General features: G+C 41.4%; 1 protein-coding gene across 5 annotated transcripts in view; it reads right to left on the bottom strand.

The window, feature by feature from the left end:
• Positions 1–11070, bottom strand: part of EPB41L4B (erythrocyte membrane protein band 4.1 like 4B) — a 132583-nt gene that overhangs the window by 106875 nt on the left and 14638 nt on the right. The window lies entirely within an intron of this gene.

The following is an 11070-nucleotide window of genomic DNA, read 5'->3' as shown; positions in this document are numbered from 1 at the left end:
TCGGGCTTGGCTCTCTCTGCCCCTTGGTCCCCCAACGCTTCTTCCCTCGTCCCCGCTCTCCGGAGCCTGCCGTGACCCAAACTCTTCACGTGTGGCTGAAGAGAGACAGTGGTCAGTATTGACCTAGCATAAACCATCCACTGCCTTGACAGTCCAAGCTGTAAGGTGAAGATCATGACCGAAAAGCTGTTTCTCAAAGGGATGCCTCACCATGAGTGCTGTATCCCAGAGCATGCTGCCGCTGGGCCAATGCGCTCCCTTGAGCCCCAAAGAAAGAGACATGCTCACTGGGGAAACAGTGGGGTTTGTTCCATGGTGGAGCTCTGCCCAGCACTGGTAGAGAGCGAGGGCAAACTCTGTGTCCAGGTTCTGTGGTTCATGGTTGTACTCGCAGCCTCTGACGTTTGAGGAACCAAGCAACAGAAGGAGAGCAATTCTGGAAAACGGCAGCATGACACAGGCTGGGGTGGGACTGCCGACTTCCTGTTTTACCGCGGATCAAAGCGGGTGCACACCTGAGCTACTCGGAGACGGAGCAGTCACCGAAAGGGGTCTTTTGGGGGCTATGCAAGGGCTATGCAACCCTGGGAAAGCTCAAGAGGGGATCTTGAGCCTCAAGAAGCAGCGGTGGCATCAGAGAAAGAAATCTCCTATCCCCTTTCGTATTTTACTATGAAAGGGTGGGGGTTCCTTAGACGCAAAAGAACCACCACTTCCCCCCCCCAGTGAAAAGCCTCAGACCCGGAGTGATCTCAACAGCAGTAAAATTTCCTCAGGGAGGCTTGCCTGGTGCCTTCACTACATATCTTTAGGTGCTGGGCTAAAACTTTAACTATATGTGGCCTTTTGAAAGGGGGCAGAATGTTTTTAATGTATTGCCCCCCTCTTTATTTTAATGTATCTATGTGGAAGAATCCATCTATCTGGTTGGTTGTAAGGGTAACTCTAGGTGACTAAAATGACTAACAAATTTAAATAATAATAATAATCTAGCCAATGGAAACTAGAAACAACATCTGAAGGCAGCCCTGTTTAGGGAAGCTTTTAATGTTTGATGCATTACTGTATTTTAATTACTGTATTTTAATATTGTGTTGGAAGCCGCCCAGATGGGCGGGATATAAATAATAAATTGTTGTTGTTGAAAAATACTCACCATAAATGTCAATGGTCTCAACTCACCAGTGGAACAACAAAGAGTCGAGCTACTGCTCAAATGGGAAAACCTAAAATAATACGCCTACAGGAAACACACTGTAAGAAGCAAATGGATAGAATTCATTGTCTCAAAGGCTTTGATGTCCAAATCTCATCTCCTGGCACATCAAAAGCAAGAGGGGTAGCGGTGCTGATTTCCAACAGTCTGATTTTTACCCTCAAGGGAACTTTGACAGACAAGAGAGGCCGCTGTGTCAAAGGCCCAAGGAAAGGCATCACACCAACTATAGCCTCACTTTGCTCTCTGAAGAAAGGACAGTTACAATTTCTCCAACTCACTCTGCAAGAACTATCTGGATTCCAGGAAGGCATGGGGCTATTAGGAGGGGAATTAAATCTTGTATGAGATCCCCACCTGGACAGAACCGGTCCCACTGTAACCAAGTCATGTAAAACACCCTCAGCATTGGAAGCCATACTTCGCGAACACAACCTGACAGACATATGGAGAGAGCTCCACCCAACTACTAAAGACTTTTCATTTTTTCAAGTTGTTACTCATCATACTACTGTCTCAATTTTGTCATGATTTCAACATCAGACTTTCAAAGAATTGTTGAATCAAAGATTGGTTGTCGCACTGTTTCCGACCACGCTCCAGTGGGGGCCACCTTACGTCTCCAAGAAAAACCCAAGTCATCATCTTGCTGGAGATTTCCTGCAATTCTCCTACCGAATAAGCTGGCAAAAGACCACTTCTTTTCAGAAATAAATAACTACTTGGATATTAACACCACAGAGAGAATGCCTCTTGCAACAGTCTGGGAAGCTCTGAAGGCATCGAGGACCTGCATTAGCGAAGCGACAGCAATCAAAAGAAAGACTGCCAAAGAATCAGATCACCTCCTACTGGAAATAAGGCACCTTGAACTAAAGCACATAAGAGGTGGCAGGAAGAAGACTTTAAGGACCTTGAATGCTAGGAGAGCAGAAGTCACAGCCTTGGAAACATAAAAAATCTCTACAAATTTGCTTTTCCGCAACCAAAAATATGATGAACATGGTGATAAGAAGTCTAAGATGCTTGCTAACCGTATTCAGAAAAAAATGAACATTAAGAGAGTAAACCAGCTAAGGGATAAGGCAGGTAACCTTAAATATGATGATAACAGTAAGTATATTATGTTTAGAGATTTTTATGCCTCCCTTTATGCTGATCCTATCACCTCCTTCCCAACAGTTACAGAATACAATGGTACCTTGGTTCTCAAACTTAATCCGTTCCAGAAGTCCATTCCAAAACCATAGCATGCTTTCCCATAGAAAGTAATGCAAAATGGATTAATCCGTTCCAGACTTTTAAAAACAACCCCAAAACAGCAATTTAACATGAATTTTACTATCTAACGAGACCATTGATCCATAAAATGAAAGCAATAAACAATGTACTGCAGTCAAACAATCAATCAATAACTGAACTGGGTTCCACACAGTTACAAAAACAAAACAAAAAAGTCACAAAAAGAAAAACGCAAAATAAATAGCAAAAACAGATGGACCTCAGCGTAACACTCAAAACAGAAGTGTGGCACTCAAATCGGAAGTGTAACACTCAAAATGGAGCACATTCGGCTTCCGAAAAAAGGTTCACAAACCGGAACACTTCCCGGTTTGCAGTGTTTGGGTTCCAAGTTGTTTGAGTACAAAGCCATTTGAGAACCAAGGTACCACTGTATTTGGAAAGAATTGCATTACCTAAACTAAATGACACCCATGGGGAGTATTTAAACCAGCCTATAGATGAGGTAGCCGCAGTAATAACAAAACTGAAGGGGTATAAAGTTAAGACAGTTACACTGCAAACTTCTATAAGTGATTCAGTGAGATTCTGATCCCAAGATTAACCTCTCTGTTTAATGATATTTTTTCAGGTGGTCAAGTACCAACCTCTTGGAAACACTCTAAAATAATAGTTATATAGGATTGCCATATTTCGTATTTTTGGCAAAGTTTTGGGGCATTTATTTATTTATTTTGCCAAAGTGATTGAGCTATTTCTTCCCTGGACGTTTCAGCGTTTTCCACCCGGATGCTGCTTCCAAGGGCCAAATCCTGGCTATGTCCAGGAAATTCAGGACCTATGCCAGCCCTAAATTATACCTAAGCCAGGGAAAAATCAAGATGCTAAAATCTTTACTGCAAGCCTCAACACGTTTATTTCTTCATAGATCAAGCTGGGTCCATACCCCAGAGACAGATCTGTGACCCAATTTTCCGTCTACGAAATGTTATCCATCCAAGCAAAAGCAAAAATTTACCACTAGCAGTCATATCAAGAGATGCATATAAATCCTTTGATTGAGTCAACTGGCAGTTCCTAGAAGGGTTGTTGCCAAAAATGAATATGGGACTATATTTCATGAATTCTATCATGAGACTATACAAAAACTCATACGCTCAGGTTAGGGTAACTGGTATAGACTCTGAAGCCTTCTCCACCGCAAGAGGGGTGTGGAAGGGATGCCCTCTGCCACCCCTCTTGTTTGCCCTCTCAATTGAACCACTGGACCACTCCATTAGAAGCAATTTGGAGATAAAAGGAGTAGAAATTAAAAAATAAGTGCATAAAATAAGCCTTTTTGCAGATGATATAGCAAAAATAATGTTTTCTAACCCAAAAGATGCAATGCCTGTATTAATGCAAGAACTAGGCAATTATGGTGAAGTGGCTGGATTAAAAATCAACAAATCCGAATCAGAACTAATGTATATAGGCATTCCTTCACCATTCAAAATCAGACAGGTTTTAAAACCTGCCACAAGGTAATAAAATATTTGGGAGTGCAGATAACTAAAAATCTATCAGCTCTAAGGAAAGCAAACTTCACACCAGTATTCCTACAGGTGCAAGAAAGTCTTGAATATTGGAAAGACCTATGTTTATCATGGTCAGGAAGCACAGCTGCAGTAAAGATGGCTATCCTGCTGAAAAATTCATTTTTCTTTCAAGTGCTGCCGATTATGATTACACCCAAACAATTTAAAATTTGGCAGTGCTCAATAAACAAGTTTATTCAAGATGGAGGGAAAGCACGACTAGGCTCCAGAATTATATATGGAAGGGTCCAAAATGGTGGGCTCAGAATCCCACATCTTCAAACTTAAGCATGTCACTGAACCATGGGCAAAAACGTAAACCATGTATAAATATAGACATTTCAGATCCAGTATATAGAGCCTATCCCTTTCTACCCTCCTCACTCACTAAAACCCATACAATTGCGTACCCTGTCCTCTGCACCACATGTGTGGAAAGCAACATTTTAAAAACTGGCTCCCCCACTATCTCCCCTTATCCCTCTTTGCTTTCACCCATCTTTTAAAGAAACAGGACAATACTTAGATTGGAATGGTTGGGAACAGGTGGGCCTTTACAGATTAAAAGATTTTTATGCAAACAGTATCCCACTATGAAAGGAACAATTCATAGCTGCCATACCAAACCTTAAATGGTCATGGTACCATTTCAACCGGCTGTGAAGATTCCTGTTAAACGCAGACATTTCAACTCAAGCAAACAGGAAACTAACAGCAATAGAGCGCATCTTTTTAAACTTCTTTCCGCTCATAGCTTCCTCAATTTACAAAGCTCTAATAACACTAGAATATGGCAATCTATTGTTCACAAAAATGCCATGGGAAATGGACCTAGATGTGCAAATAGTTTCTGCAAAAATAAGGGAAGCCTCATTAAAAAATTCTGCATAGTGGCATTATACACCGGTGAGGCAGTCCCAAATATGTAAGGAAGTCAATCCCAATTGTTGGAGGGGATGTGCAGTCAGAAGTACATATTTCCATATGTGGTGGTGTTGAGACATCATCAAACCCTTCAGGAATGCTGTCTTCAAAGAAATAAGCTGAATATACAAAAAACAATGGAAATGTCTCCTGCACTAGCACTACCTGGGCTTAGGATCCTGCCTGCTCCTGATTATTCCAAAGATGACCTCTTAGCCCTTCTATTGACTGCTGCTCATACAGAGACAGCCAGATGTTGGAAAACAGGTGTTGGTATAACAAGAGTACAGTCAATGGCACTGGCTGAGAAACTAACATGCCAGGTGAGAGCAGCAAAGGGCAAACACAGTCCATATTCCTCTTATATGGCAAGTGTTTATTGAATACATAAATTCTTCAGGCAGTGGCAGAAATCCACCCAGCCCTCATGGGAAAATGCGGCATGATCTCTTAGAGTAATCAAATGAAACTTTAACACATGGCCTGATAAAAGTCTGTAATTTCATCAGGACAAGTTATTTGTTGTTTACTGTTGTAACAACTGTTTTCTCGAAATTTATCTTCTGTACCATGAAAATAAATAAAAACTGTAGTTTTAGCAGCAGCAGTAGCAGCAGCAGCAGCAGCAATAGTCTCCCACTGAGGAGAGCAGGGATCAGCGCATGCAGGCCTCTCCATCACCTGGAGTCTTCCCACTTCAGAGTTTCTCTCTACTTACTTGTCCCAAAGTTTTGTTAGCTTATAATACAGAAAGGCTACAAGAGTTCAGGTAATTAGAACAGGCCCATGCATTGGGGTGGGGGCGATGACCTGCCATTTATGCCAGATTGACTCTCTTTTACAAAAATAGGCACAGCAGTACAAAGAATTTAGTGAATTGCCTCTTTTGTACACGACTGTCTCAGCTGCATTTCCAACCTCAACGTAATCCTTTCATGTGTTAATGCTTAACATTCCATCTGGTTAAAACCAAATATCACTAAGGTAATATCAGTTTAGCCCAGTCTTTGACTACTGTTTTTGTGCCAAGATTACATGGTTTAACCTCTCAGCCAGCAGGCCCCAAATTGAACACTTTGTTCACATGGTTATAAAGGAGCCCTGGGTATTATTATGCAATTTCTTAACACTTGTTAAACCTTTTTCTTGTAGCAGCAATGAAAAGCAAATATTGTGTGTGACAACGAAGTAGGTTTTGAAGGAAATGAGCTTATTAAAAATACACCTTGCCTTAAATTCATGTAGTCATTCTGACATGGAGAAATGCTGATATGAACAGCCTTTAGTACTGTAAATAAATAAAGAGGTTGTGCAATTGCTAATCTAGCTTGCAGCAGCCCAAACATGCTAAAATGAAGCCGGCTGGGCCACAAGCTGGATGCATAGCTAAGCAACCATGTCATCTATTCACCACACGCCAAACTGCACTGTGGGGGCTCACCAAACAGCTTGGAACCCAAGAACGGATCACAAGCAAGGCAATTTTGGGAGACAGGCTCTGAATCCAACTGGGCGGCTGTGTGCTGCTTCTGGCATCCATGAGTCCGGCTCAGGTCAAGAACTGAATCGGATCTAAGGGCCAGCTAGGAATGCAGCAGAAATATTCTGATGCAGATCACCTCTGGCTTCTTTGGGGAGATGATCCGTGTCTTCTGAAGCCAAACTGTCAGCCCACAGAGGCAGGTTGCTGAAGCCAAAACAAGAGTTTGCCTCTTCCTAAAATAAGTTTTGATGTGTTTGTTACATGGATTTCTGGGAATGATGTTGCTCATGCAGGGAGTAAATTATTTGCGCTGCAAGCAGCAACCCACAGCAAGGAGTCTCCAGCGCTGACAGTAGAAGCTTGGAAGCGACATCATTCATCTTCAAGAGCCATCCTGCCAGGTGTGGGCAGGGCCCCTTCTGTCACAACTGCCTTATCAAAGAAGTCAGGAAGTTGAACTAATTACATTAAGAGATATAAAAATGATGAACTGCAGAGTTTTATCTATCTTCAAAATAAGAGCTTACGAAAGGCTCTTCTTTTGCAAGTGCTGTGTGGAAGTATCAGAATTTACTTCTTGAGCTAAACGCTTTCACAAAAACATTTACAGCTTTCATATCACTGCATGTTAGCCTGGAAGCAGGAGAACAAATCCCACATAGAAATCTGCCACCTGAAGTGATCTCCATAACACTTTCCCAACTGTCAAGCTGCTATTAGCCAACGGCATATATCCTGTTCTTCCAATTCCCAAACCTGTTTCTCTTAGCCATCCTTGCATGGGAACATTTTGTTCCTCCACTGAAACTAGCTTATACATCAATGCAAACAAAGATGTGATAAATTCATCAGAATCCACAACTGTGTGAGCTCCCAAAAAATGCAAAATGGCAGATTTCACAGCAAGCAAGCAGGTATCTTACACTGCTTTCAGTCAAATCACTGAATTGTCTTGTCCCAGCTTGGAAAACTCACATTGGACTGATCTGGAATAACTTCGATTACATGTGTGAAGAAGATTGCAAAGAAGTAGAAAAGAAAGAAAAATAAAAGAAAAGAAAAGAAAAAGACGATTATAATTCCAAATAAACTTTTGGTTGGTTTTGTTCTCAACCAAAGGGTGTATATATCCTTACAACATACCAACATGCCCCCCCCCCACGCCCCATATAATGCAGACTCTGGTTCCACTTGCTTCCAGTCCAGATAATGGCTTTTATATCCCCTATATATGAGTCAACAGCCCTGACAAGAGTTAAAACACCTCAATCCTGTTGTGCTCCTATTTTTTGTTGAAATGCCTGAACTCTCTGATCAGTTCTGAGTATTTTCCCCAGTAACTCCCTTTATTTGCCTCTGGGAAGTACTGGACACTTGTTACGACCCAAACCTGTGCATTTTTACTCAGCAGTTCCACTCTGTTCAGTGGACTTGTTTTCAAATCAGGCTGTGATCCTACACCTCGTGGGTGGCTAACGCTTTATGGTCCTCCAAGGGCTGCAGTCACCCTTATTAGGTGCTGCATGCCAGTAGTGGCTGTGGGCAAAAGTGGCTGTGACCACCTCACACTCTCTCATGCACTCTCATGCACATGCACACAGTCCCCTCTCCTCAGCCAACCTCTGCAGGTCAGAGCAGGGGCGCATTGCCCCATCTCCACTCTTCAAATGATCCAAGTGAGGGGTTAGGAAGGGGTGATTGGCATCCCAATCAGGGCACTGAGCTTTATCGCCCCAGGGCTGCGGTGTGTGAACTTTATTTTTGTTTCTGCCACTGCCACCCAAATTGGGGTGGGAATGTCTTGGAGGGCCAGAAAAAAATGCCGGTGTGTGTGGATCAGGACCCCAAACTGGAGGCTCGTCACTCCTGCTATACCTACCTTGAAATCTTAGTATAACTGCAGGTATAGATGCCTTGTTGCTAAGCAGACTTACATAATTCTACTGTATAAACAGGAATGTGGACAAGGTTTAGAATCATAAGAAAAGGAACACTTAAAAAAAGGATAGGTGACATGTCCCTCACAAACAAATGCAGCATTTTTAAACGATGCCAAAATCAAAATGAGGAATTTGGAAGGTATGTGGTAATCTTCAGGCAGTTGTTCTAGTTATTTTTTTAAGAGAAACCCTTTTAATATTTGCTCAAGGCAGATGTATCTTGTTACAACAACTTAAAGGTCTTGGATCCAGGGTCTCATCTCCCAACCAGATGGTCCTCCTCTGATCACTGAAGATTAGAAGATTTAGGAGAGAAGTAAGTATGTCACCCTTTATACAACTAATTCAGAAAAAGAATTTGTCTGAAAATAACTTCTGAAAGCATTTTTAAGTCAAAATAAATCTTCCTAATCTTTATGAGAGAAATCAAGACAGCCTGTACAGACTCAGACATAGGAGATAAGGATTCAAATTAAGTTCAGGCATCAACTCTAGCAAATCATTGTATTACAGCCGCCGTTTCTTATCATTAAAACTATGCTGCCATTTAAAAGGTTTGCAAGGATGAGTAAGGAAAAGCCACTGTACAGTCTGGACAGCAACTTCTGGACAGGGTGAACTATAAATTGAAACGTATTCTAAAAATTATATTTACAAATTCACATATTCAGAAGGAAAGACATTGGTGCAACAACAACCACCTAAAGCAAGTTCTTTGGCCCTCAAGCAGAATGCAGAGTTGAAAGTCTAGATTCCAGTTCTAAGAGTGCCCAAAAACATGCAGCTAAGTGCACCAGAAAGAAAAAGTCAGTCCTGACATATATATATTGGCTTCCTTATTTCCCCCCCTGAAGATCTCTGAATGCCTAAACGATGGTCAAGAATTGGCCACAAACCATGTTTTGACCTTCCTAGTCATGACTTGTAGTGTTATGTCGTGACCTTAGAAACCATGATTGAACCAGGGTGGATAAAAATCAATGATTTTATATATATATATACAGAGAGAGAGAGAGAGAGAGAGAGAGAGAGAGAGAGAGAGAGATTAGAAATCTTTTTTTAATTTAAATCAGATTTTTAAAAAAAATAAAATGCTTTTGGAGGAAAAATCTTTCTAAAGATAGTTTTCCATTTCAGTTACATTATAGTCCAAAGGCTATTCATCAGGAAATAAGGATTTGTTTTTAATTATGTAGCATGAGGCTTTATATGCAATGTTTAGATTTTTTGGTAAACAAATTCCATTAATCCATTCACAATGTCATGCTCTTCCAGAGGTTTCTGTAAGATTATTTGGGGCAGTTTTTTCTAATGAGAAGATATTATCACAGATGCTTGTTTTTGCAGTTCTCAAAAGTGTGAATTTGTGTCTGCAGAGATAACATGCCTTTTCTTCACCGGAAAAATATTATAAAACATACGGTGGTTTTTTTTGGGGGGGGTGGTAGGGAAAATACTCATGTACTTTAAAACCCCCACAAAATTCATTGCTGTTAAATATTTTGGTTACATTCAAAGCTACTATCTCCACTTCACTGCTCAACATACAAATCAGTGTTATATCATACTAACTTCTGGCAGCAAAATGCAGAGTATAGAATGAAAGAATCTTTATTTATCTTGGCACAAACACAGAACATAAGCGCAAGGACTGGATAAATAGATAGCCAAGGTTATGTATATGCCACAAGTCATTTTTCAAGTGACATAATGGTGAAGAAACCCAATTTATTATTTGGGAGGGCAGTGTATTTCATTATTTTATTTTAATTATTTCTATGTGAAATTATATCTATGGCTCGAGGCAGAAATACTTCTCAATCCCAGTTTCTGGAAATGCAGGAGAACAGAGCATTGTGGGTTTTGCGCACTGGCTTCCAACAGGCATCCAGCTGGCGAGTGTCATGGCAGATGCTCGGCTAGATGGGCTACCGGCCTGATCCTTATGATCTTATGCGATTTTAAGTTGTCATAAGCTGCCTTGAGTGATGCACAGCCACTAAAAGGGTATGACAGAAATGTATATATAAATAAGTAAAAAACCATAAAACACTGCATATAACTGGAGGAGTTGGAGAAAGCTGTTAACAGTATTTGTAATCTGCAGCTCAGAGCCCAGTAGCCACACACCCTTTCTTGCTGCAATGCCTCAAAATTAGGCAAAAAACATATCACAGGTACCGCCAGCAGCATCACCTATGTGGTAACTGCTTGCCTCCCAAACACCAGCAATTGTGCCAGCCAGGGGTAACTTTTCACTCACGGCAAACTCAGGAATCAAAAACATCACAATAAGCAGAGTGGGCCACAAATAATTTGCTCAAGTTCACAGGACTAAAAAGTAGAAACTTTATACAGTGGTACCTCGGGTTAACAACTTAATTCGTTCCAGAGGTCCATTCTTAACCTGAAACTGTTCTTAACCTGAAGCACCACTTTAGCTAATGGGGCCTCCTGCTGCCGCCGCACCACCAGAGCACGATTTCTGTTCTCATCCTGAAGCACTATTTCTGGGTTAGTGGAGTCTGTAACCTGAAGCCTCTGTTAGCCTGAAGCCTCTGTAACCTGAGGTACCACTGTATAGCCTGCCACAAAAATACAAAGATGTGGAATGATGCTACAACTGGGCCAGGGCAATATATTTCACAGAACCAGTATGGGGGGAGACTGCGATGGCAGCTTCACTCA

Source organism: Podarcis melisellensis, assembly GCF_964234715.1.
Source record: "Podarcis melisellensis genome assembly, chromosome: 13".
Lineage (NCBI taxonomy): Eukaryota > Metazoa > Chordata > Lepidosauria > Squamata > Lacertidae > Podarcis > Podarcis melisellensis.
Note: the sequence above shows the minus strand (reverse complement) of the source record. Positions and strands in the feature narration are given on the sequence as shown.